This window comes from Nyctibius grandis, chromosome 6 (assembly GCF_013368605.1).
Source record: "Nyctibius grandis isolate bNycGra1 chromosome 6, bNycGra1.pri, whole genome shotgun sequence".
Classification (NCBI taxonomy): domain Eukaryota; kingdom Metazoa; phylum Chordata; class Aves; order Nyctibiiformes; family Nyctibiidae; genus Nyctibius; species Nyctibius grandis.
In genome coordinates, this window is record NC_090663.1 from 26,851,747 (window position 1) to 26,862,809 (window position 11,063).

The window sequence follows — 11,063 nt, forward strand, 5'->3', positions numbered from 1 at the left end:
CCAAACTACCGGCAGTGCAATAAAACACAAAGGGTGTGGAGTTTGTGTAACATGAAGACAATTTCTGCTTCATGAATCTACTTATAGAAAGAGGAATGAATTTCTGGGAAGTAAGCAAGTTTGTTTAAACAGAAAATAAACTTCAAAGAAAATCATAAAAAGGGGAGGGTAAATCCAGAGATGACTTTGTTTTGATCTCTGTACAACTGCTCAATAAAAATGTCTGCTATTCAAATTTCATTTTTGGTTTAAACATTACAGTTTCTTTTGCTACTCTTGGCAAAATACTGGAGGCACTTCCGTCGTTACTCTTTTCTTTAGGCTCTGACCTTGAGGCTCCACAGTGACACCAGAGTTCATCCCCACAGATTAGCTTCCAGGAGGTTGCTTCTAGCTTATCGGAGGGTGTAGAGTGATATTTTTCAGATACGGACACCAAAGCTTTCCTGCAAAAACAGTACAGGTTAGCTCAAAGTTGGAGAAACTGGATGTGTCACTACCATAGAAAAAAAAAATCACATTCTTCATTATTTCTTTTTAAACTACAGTATAAATTTCAACTATAAATAACCTGCTTCTGATTCTTAACTTAAAACTGCACACTTCTAGAGCAGCGGGGGTCAGCAGGCAAGTCAGCTCCTGCTTTTCTGTGCCTCTGATCCCAATTCCTCTTTTAAAGGACTCTTAGTGATCCTTTTCGGCATGGCGTATCAGACATGCAGCAACCAAAGAAAGAGACTCAAAGGTGAAAGATGCAGTTTCTATTTACTCACATGTTGTCTTTGAGAGAAGAAAGTGAGATTTTCTGGAAGGAGATATGCTTTAGCAATATGTACTCATAAGTCGTTCTTTTTAAACGGATACAATTTCAATTTTTATCAAATGTCGTAGCCATATTTTACCCACAATTTCCTTATTCTCCTGCAAGCTGAACCAGCTGACATTTATGGCTTTAACTGTTAGCATGCTATATGTGAGATATCTTAATTCACATATGCACTCTGCATACAGCAGCAAGGATTGCCAGAAGAAAAAGCAATTTTTAACAGTTACATTTCCTATGGCTTTTAGTGGACCTAGCTCCCCCTGGGGACCTCCCTCCTTTCCCAGTCTTTGAAAATCCAAGCCAATATTAATATTTAATAGTTTTTATAGCAACCCTTATACCAGGCTTTTAATGTTCTTTAAACAGATTAATGAATCCAATCTTCTAATACCCAAGAGAGACGAGCGGTATTTGCATACAACAGATCCCAAAGACCCCAAGAAGATAAAAATAAAACCCAAAGCCCACTGGAGTCAGAGGAAAGTCACAGCCTGACCCTGGGGATGCCAGGATCATGCCTTCGGCCAGACACTACTCTGAGAGCTGGAAAAAAAGGAAGTTTCCTATTTACCCACAGGTCTGTCCTTCCCTTGTGAACATCAAACTCACTTGCAGCATGAAATGTTTCTGAAGACTGTAGCATTGTTTTGGTCTGGTTAATATTTCTTTTTATAAAGCTTTTCATCATGCTTTTCAAACAGCGTTAACACCAAAATGACCTGCCACCTTTTAGTTTTTGAAGAAGTATGACTGGTCAGATTCCTAGGAATAACTATTAAAGCCAGAGCGTATGTGGTAGCCAAAGATCCTCTACACTTATAACCAAATACTTCTATAAAACATTGCTTCAAGCAAAGAAAATGTGGCAGATAAGGCACTGCTGAATGACAGTTACATTTTCCTGAAAGTAGGAAAAACAATGTTGTAGTTCCCAAAGGCCCTATCTCTGTAGGCTTGAAATAGAGCAAAAAAAGAAAGAAAGAAAAAAAAAAGCAAGCACTGTTTTCCATTTCTCAAGAACTGCCAGTAGTAACAAGACGATGGATGAGCCTTTCTTGCACTGTATATATATTTTTTTGCATCTTCATGAATGTTATGTATGCAAAGTACACATGCATACAAATACATAGAGATGTCAAGAAAAAGAATGTCATTAATGCAACCACAGAGTTGAGAAATCCAGCATTTCGAAGGCAGAAAAATGCAGTCTTAAAACAAAATGCTCTCCCTGAACTTTACCCTCCTGTATTTATTCTAAGATATACGGATTTCTTATGGAAATGAACAGGAGAAATATTGGTGATTCCAACAGCACAAACAACACAAAACCACTTTTTGTACAACTCAGAATCATATCCTCTACCAAAAGCAACGTTTGGCCCTTCCAGTTCTATAGGCTGGAGAACTTCAGCTCAGTCAGTTTTCTGCAACCTTGTCATACTTGAATTGCAAAGGTCTATTAATTAAGCTAACTTTGGTTAAACTGTCCTATTGCTCAGCTATCCTTGTGCAAAAAATGTGTGCTTTTATCTGGAGAAAAGTTTTTTAATGCATTCGGAATAAAAATGCAGTAAATGCATTCCCCTTGCTGCAATAAGACACACTATGAAATCCAATTAAATTTTATGAAATTGTGCACAGCTGGGACAAGGACTTAGAAATCTAAACTAAAGATCTCCCTTTATTACTCAATATTATTTGTAATATCTTTTTTACCCACACGAATGCTCTCAAATTAGGCAACATACACTCTGAGAACATCCAATTTTCTCTTTGTTTTATGTGAAATAATAATAATGAATTAATTAAATATCTGCATTGATATCAAACACTGACATTTCATTAAATGCTTTACAAATTCACTATTGAACAAAGCATTACAGTAAGTTAAAATTAAATGAAATGTAATAATATTAATTCCTGCATTGAGGGATTAGAAACAAGAATTTCTGCAGCATGGTGGAGATTATCAACTGGAAACACAGAAGAGAAGTCTAGGGATACCAGGACCACAGAATGCCCATTAGATCCAAATGTAATTATAAATGAAGTAATGTGGTCCTGGGATATTTCAGACAAAATGTTGCCATTAGAAAGGGAATAATACTCATGGCAATGTACAAAGCACTGGCCTTCACCTGACATATTTTGTATACAATTCTGATCATCCATTGTTCAGTAGGGATGAATTCAGGATGCAAAGACAGTGCAGATGACTGGCGTGAGTCAAAGAATGGATAGGCTACCACACAATAGAATACAATAGCCTCATTTGTTTAACCTAGTGAAATGAAGGTCAAATAGGGATATAGCATAAACACCAGAAAGCTAAAAAAACTTTTTCAGCTACTGGATAATGCTGGTACTTGATGGAAATTGGAATTAATAAATTTACACCATAATTCAGATTTTTAACCAGCAAAGAAATAGGATTCTGAAACAGACAATAGGAAAAGTGGAAATAGAAACCTAACTAGTTTTACAGAGAAACTCCATTAACTTGTGAAAGGGATTGTACGACAACAACTGTCTGCAACAGGAGAGACACAGACTTGTGTCCTTTTGAAGTGTATCATCCTACCTGATAGGTATTAATCCTATAGGGATGGTATACCCCACAGGTTTTCTGGGGTTCAGCCACCCGTAGAAGACCGGTCACCATCAATGTTTCAAGGATTGCAACAGATGACAGGAACTACCACCTTAAAATCACTTTTTAATTTAAATAGAGAGCTCTCAGGCAATGTCTACTCATGTTTACTTTTTTCCTGAAAACACTCTGGGTTGGTGCAGCCACAGATGCACAGCCAGTGGTAGTCACTGCCGAAAGCACCTGCAAGTTCATAGGTCATCCAAGCCCATGCTGTGTGGGGTCCCTGCCCAGGCTTCTCGGCCGAGCACTGCCTGGTGACACATTCCTGCTGCAAACTGCCACGTGTTGAGCACAAGCACTCAGAGAAACGTGCAGTGAACCCAGAGGACTGCGTCAGGGACTAGCAGCGTTCAAGAAGCCAGGATTCAGAAATTTTTGCTCTCAGCAAGAGGACAGTTTGTTAACATGAGCTGTGGATCCTGGAGCTTTCCAAGCCCAGCTCTTTGACCTCAGCCTGTTTTCATCCAAGCCCATCTTTTCAGATGCAAGGAGTGGTCCCACCCAGGGGTTGCTTTCTGGTCCAGCTGCAACCTTGTGACCGCACATGGAAAACTGTGGCTACTGCGTACTGTAAAGAAGCCTTGCCCGCTTAGGGCCATCGCCTGCCATTCCTCCTGCAATCTCATTAAGCCTTGCTTTGCTTTGCTGACACCAACACTGCCAAACAGATCAGCTGGCAAAGGAGACTGTGTTAGTAAAGTGGCTGGCATTTTGCCTCCTGCAGCTGAGATCACTTCTGAGCACTGACTCTCTCCTGGTCCACTTGGACAGATGGCCTAAAACTCTCTCTATTCAGCTCCCCAATAATACAGTGTGCTTGCCATTGGGCTATTGCACTGGCCTTGCTCCATAGCAATGATAATATCTATAATTACTATTTTTCTTGACTTGTATCTTCTCTTTCCTAGCCAGCCACCTGAGTTGTTGAAATGCTTGGTGAGCCTGTGTTCCTGTTCCATTCCTAAAGCTCCAAGCAGCCCTGTAGCCCATTCATCTTAACTCACGGCAACAACTCGACTTTGCTGCAAGATTTTATTTAAACCATTTCTAATTCGGGTTAGAATCTTTCTTTTCCAGGCATTCCCTCGCGAAACACTCATGCCTCTCATTTGCGCAGATCTTTTCGTTTCAGAGATCAGAGATGTGAAGTGCAAACTCTGTCTTCTTTGCACAGTGTATAAAGAACCCTAAACGTAGCGTCCAGGATGGGGTTCACTTCTCTTTACCTTAGCCATCTAAAAGTCAGCCTTGCTCAATCATCTAGATTCCCTCTATAGCAGCTGGAAAGGGGGAATTTCTTTAAGAAGGAAAACAACTCCCACGCTGACACATGGGGAGGTCTCACCCTCTGGGGACGTCTCTCTCCACCAAATGCAGAGCGTGTCTAGAACACCTAATACTCAGAAAACTAAAGGTAGATGAGACTGATGATTGATGTTTTATGTCTTGACGGTATTTTGTAAACAGAAACTAATTTTTCCTGGCTCTTAAAAGCTGATTAAAACTTTCTAGCCCATTTCAGAGAAGGTAAATAGAAGCACACAGAGAATCTATGATCGGTCAAAAGACAGACTGGCAATCACTGTCAAAGTCACAGGAAGAACACAGGAGATCCTCAATCACAGTCCTGGGCTAAGACCATTAAACCATGCCTCTTTCAACAAACATCTTTCTACTTGTTGCCAGCAAACATCTCAATAGCAGTTTTACACAGGTTATTAATTGCTTGTAGTGCCTTGCCTTTGAATAGCAATAAAAAGCGGTCACGCCCAAAGGATTCTCTGGAACTGGGTGGCCAGTTCATGCCCCCTAACCCCTTCGAGCCGGCTTGAAGAAAGGAGCCAAGTGCAGCATTTGGAGCAGTTCCAAGTGATCCTTTGCTGCTCTGGATTCAGCAAATTCCAGTGGAGACACAGCTGTACCAGAAAAGGGTTTTTTCCCCAGAAAACAAGAGACATAAACAAAAGCAATCTTTTCTCTGATCATAACTGTGGAAGGCTCACCAGCTCCAAACATATTTTCTAGTGTAGAGCAGACCTCCAGCCTTCACAGGTACTCTATCAACTCCCATCCATAAAAGTCAGGCCAAGGAACCTTCAAGTTCATAGGTTATCCAAGCCACTATAAATATAGATATCTATGTGTGTATCTGTATTAATGTATGTACATATGCATATTTGGGTGTACCCAGGAGTGTTTGCATGTGCATGCACACTATTTTATAATTTTTAGGAACTATTTCTTGATATTTAAATATTTGGTCTTACTAATAGTGTATACAGCTCACCAGAAATTTGTGTGCACCTATAGGGGATCCCTAGAGGGATTTTTTTCACTTTATCAAGCCTGACCCAGCCTTCAGAGCACTGAAGAGACCCACAAGACCAGGAAGGAAGAGGCATAGCTATAAAGCCAGGGTGAATAATTAGTTGTGCAACATAGTTGTAAAATCACTGGGCAAACACCCGCTGTGTCTTTAGTCCATTGAGCTGCTGAGCTCCCCACTGGCTGGGAGGGCTCGCCGTGGAGCAGCTCAGCTGTGTCGTACAAGAGGCTGCACTGGAGTCTTGAATTCCTACTGCCAGCTTATCAGAAGCAGTCGTAAGACAAAGAGAAGGATTTGCTCTTTTTCAAACAGTTCAGCAACTGAGAGCAGAAAATAGTGGGTTTGTTTGTGGTAAAGGTGTCAGTGTATACTGCATTCACTTTGCTATTGTGCAGAAAGAGAAAACGTAAGAATGCAAAGCAATAGCATTGTAATGTCAGGTTATAAATGCTATACCCTGCTCTTCATGCCCTGTGCTTCATGCCGAGGAAAAGCTGCAGCATGCCAGAAAGGAGCTCTTTTCAATGGGCTGAAACAAAACTGAGGAAACTGGAAACCTATATTATTTACTGTATCTAAACCTCTTTCTTATGGTAAGCAACAGCCCTGGCCAGCAAGCCACAAACCAAAAGACACCTTAGTGGTCCAGGAAGTTCAGAGATCTTTGAGTTAAATATGGAGCAATGCAGGTGCAGGCTGCAGATGGGAGGTTTGGGTGTGAAAGCATGCCAAGTGCATAACAAAACTCGATTGAAGGAAGCCAATTTTAAGATCTCAGTCTGAATTCGTTGCACATAGATGGCAGGAATTCCACAGATACCCTGTCTGAGAAACAAGAGTTTTCAAGGTTCCTCAGTGTGTGAGCCACTGGCATAAAAAGGGACCTGCTTTGCTTTGCTTTGCTTTCTCACAATTACAGTTATCACTAGGCATGCCCAAGGATATCGTCTTTTAAATATGCGGGGGCAAATAACTTCTTGGTGCAACTCAGCTGAAGTGAGCAGGGAATTTAGTCTGTATTCATGGAATCAATGTTTTTTCAAGATTTGTGTCTAATTATTTTAGAATTAAGAACTGAAGATTTTGCTGAAAGCAAGGAGGCAGACCATCCGTATTTGAATTATTTTCACCTTGCTTCTTCCACTCATCTTTTGTGCATTTTGTGTTCCCCTATCCAGTGGGATATGCAAACCAATTTTAAGATTGAAAGAAATCCTGTTTTGGTGTGTTCTTATCTATCTATACAGAAACAGCAGCTCTAGTCTGTAAAATTGACAGAAGTTCAAGCAATAAATGAAATTATAAAGAAAAAAGAAACGAAAGAAATGTTGGGAGGGGGGGTATTTGAAAGAAATCAGCTTGGCCTGGAAAGACTGGGTGCTGATGGGCAGACAGAATTTACCATGCTTTCAAACCTTGAATTCTCCCCATTTCTGCAAAACAGCCCAATTAATAGCCCACCATTTGAGGGGAAGAAGATGTCACAAAGAGAATACAAAACTGATATAGCATCTTCTTAAAGCAAATGATCCTTGCTTGGCTACACAGCAACGTTCAAGCAATGCCTACCGCAAGTCTTAAACAGTGGCAATCACCCAAGAGAAATCCACCTTGCATAACACGTTCCACTGAAGGCTCAATAGTCTTTTGGTGAACCTGCTGGCTTAGAGTTTCCTTAAACAGGATCTTTAAAGACAAAAAAATCTGGACATTTTTGTCTTCATTATCTCTATTTAACATGAATTTTAAAGGGAGAAATCTATAACACCAGCTTGGTTGGATACATGGCTACATAATAATGACTTGTTTGATTCCTTAAGGTGTTTTCTCTTAGCTTTGTTGAGATCTTTACTAATATAAAAAATAAGTAAATATCTGTTTCTTACTCTATCATGCTATTTCATCTGTAAACTACGTTATAGTAACATAGGTGACTCTGCTGCATGTAAAGCTTAGAGAAAAGCAACCCTACCAAAGTAGCCCCTTGCATTTCTTTGAAACCACTGACATGAATATTGGCATTTTGGATCTGGACCATTGTTCATATAGTGCTTTTGATATATAAAGCTCTAAGGGTATGCTAACTACTCTATTACTGTTGACACATACTTAAAAGATAGATTTTATGATTTATTCTCCATGTCTTACATTTCTTTGCTTAGGTCCCAATTCTACCTAACCTTTACAGCCAGCATTTTAAATTTACACATTATTAGTTATTATACCAGAAATATTTGCAGTATATTAGGTTAGGCACATACGTAAGCCTTTGCAGATTCCAGGATACTTACTCATTCACAAAGACTGAAATTCTGTCTTCTCAAGTATGCTTTTGAAATTACTTCTAAACATTCACTCCAACTTAAGGATGTAAATGGGATTTATGCGGGAAATGGGCTGTTGCTTGCTGTTTACATCGGGGTGAATTTTGTTCAGTGGGTGTGTATGTTGATTCTGCACTCTAGAATTTCTGATCCTCCCAATTCTTCATTACTACCTGCCAAAATCATTGTTGTTAGTTTTGGGGTTTTGTACACTTGAAGTCACATTTATGACCTTTGTGGTCAAAATATTCCACATCTGATCCTTTTTCCATTCACCTTTAACTCTCTTTCCCAGCCCTGATCATAACTGCCTCAAAAAGTTTAAATGGATCGGTGATCTTTTTATTAATTGCTCATGTAACTAAAAGCTAGTTTGTTAACAGAGTAAGGCTTAGTTTATGGAGTAATGTGAAAAAAGTGTATCACTGAGGAATTCTCTAAGTCGATGGCACCTGTATAAGAAGCTCTAACTTTCTCAAGTGCTTATTTCTGAGAACTTCCAGCCCCAAAGGACCGATGTTTATCTTTGCAACAATTTTCTTTGGGAAGATTTCAGAGTTTAAAGGCTTCAGACTTAGTGGCAAATTTTGCAGGAGGTACATAGCCCTTTTTCAGAGAAACATTCATTTGCATTTTTAATTATGTAATTATTTTCCCCAAAGCAATAAAATTCAACTGCTTTTGAATATGAATGTTACTTTATCTGTCATGATTTTTAAAATATTTCCTTAAAGCTTGACCCTTAAGTTTAAGCATCTTTTCTATTTTCACTTTACATCTTAAATAACTGACACATTTTATTATCATCTCTGAAACCCAAGAAGTAAAAAATCTGATTTAAGATTTCTGTATTCTGAATTTATACTTCTTACCTACCACAAGCACACTCCAAAAAAAGATGTCATTTTGTGACAGAATATAATCCTACAAAGATATCACATTTCCTTTTCAAAAGTCAAGCATTCAAACATGGTAGAACAAAAAAAAAATGTTGTAAATTGCATCAGAACCGAGAGCCATTAGGGTTATTCAAGAAAAATACATAGTTTCTGTACAAAACTGGAGGCTCTACAAGCCCCAAACTCTAAATTTCCACCTATTCATGGAACACATGGCTGACCAGTAGCAGTTTGTCCAGGCCTTTTATTAGAAGTTTGCACAATATATTGTCCTCTCCTGATGCTCTCTGCAAAGTCTTCATAAAGAGGAGAGATGGCAACAGGCACATTGGGAACAGGCCAAAGCAAGATTTTGGATATTGTATGCCCCAAAGAGACGACAGAGCAGATTGGATGCCTGCAGAAATAAATACAGCACAAGTGCCCCTCGAAAGTCTGTTCACAGAATAAGCACAAAGAAATGTGAATGGACACCTCTTTGTGCCCAAGAATGAATACTGAGCATTCACAATTATTTTAAATAAAGCTTCAGAATTGCTACAGTAGATTTTTATGATGGTATCTCTAAATAGCTGTTCACCAAAGGTGGAATTTCTCTACTGATGTGAACCTGCTTTGGCCATGCCTCACCAGAAGGTTTTGCTGAGAGAGTTCTTTTGAGAGGTGATCACCATAGGAGTAGCTTTGCTGTTCATAAGGGATCCAAAGACCCCTGAAAAGAAGGTGCCTTCAGTGCAGACAGAGAGTAAACCTGACTGAAAAGCCATCTTCATGTTCTCCTAACCTTGGTCTTCTCAGTTCCATGTAATTCAAACATCCCAGACAGACTCTTCAGCTGGCACGGGAGCAGCGATGCTCTCCCAGCACTTTGAAGTGCAGCCATTATTAATGTCCCCATGGCTCTTGCCACACCCATCCCTAGTAAAATTCTCTTACCAAGTTTCTGAAAGCATCTTTGGAAAGTGGCCACATGGCTGTCCTCCCCCGTTCCCATTCCAGGTCAATTGTCTCCTCTCTGAAGACCTCTTCCTCTCTTCCATCTCCCTTGTATACTGTGAAAGGAGACAACACGGATAAGGATCTCATCTATGGTTTATATAGATCCAGCAACCCACGTTTTGCTGCCTGTGAGACCCAGGAGAGGTAAGATCTCATTTCTGGATAGTTTTCAGTAACTTTTTCCTGTTTTGGGAACTGTTTTATTTCTGTTTAAATGTTACTATAGATACTGGAATTCAGCCTCGCAAAGTTACATAGCCAGACTCTGCAGAGGCGAGGGCAAGGATGTCAGGAGGGACATAACATCCTCCCGTGTGAACCCGATGCAGAGGAGAATGTTTGGTGTGAGAGCACCAGGAGGGAAAGGTACCCTTCACACGTCTCTCCAGGTCTGGGAGGCTGTGTGCCTGCCCTCAGGCCCATAAGAGGCTGAATGCTGCTGAAGCATCTGGGAATGATTGGGTGAAATTAGTCATAGGACAGTCATTAAAAATATTGAAAGGGTAATAGCAGATTTTGTTCAGACGTCAAGAGACAGCAACCCGTACAAGCAAACATTCCACAGCTTGGAAACAGGAATGAAGGTACGTTGCGTTTGCCTGGACTATTCAGGACAGGCATGTGCACAGAAACCAACTCACCTTGGAAGAAGCTAACTCCAGGCCCAGAGTGCCAGAGTGGCCACGCACCCCAGCTAACTAGCCCAAAAAGCAGAGCTGGTCAGTTGTCGTGACAGTGCTGTCTCCATGCCCGAGAGCTGCGGTGGTGGCTGGCTAAGCACAGTTCAAAAGTCACCAGCTTGCTCAGAGAAAACTCTGAGCAAAGTTACCTAACCACGGCGGTATGCTCATGGCCTCAGGCATTTTTCTATTACTCACTAATATTTCTTTATCATATGGTAGGGAAAAAGAAGTTTCTAAAACAGCTTGTAAATGCTTAAAGGGATTTGGCTTCTTCACCATCATGTTCATAATTTTGGAAATTACTTAGAAAAAGTCCCCTATCCTCAAAGCCTATCAATTCTCTATTGCTCCAC

General features: G+C 40.2%; 1 long non-coding RNA gene across 1 annotated transcript; it reads right to left on the reverse strand.

Annotated features, from left to right (window-relative positions):
• Positions 1 to 333: 333 nt before the first annotated feature.
• On the reverse strand, positions 334 to 10,075 carry LOC137665378 (uncharacterized). The gene is made up of 3 exons (XR_011048494.1): positions 9,965 to 10,075; positions 8,097 to 8,302; positions 334 to 446 (listed from the first exon to the last, which is right to left on the reverse strand). It is a non-coding gene; the product is annotated as an uncharacterized lncRNA (long non-coding RNA).
• Between the last annotated feature and the right edge of the window lie 988 nt (positions 10,076 to 11,063).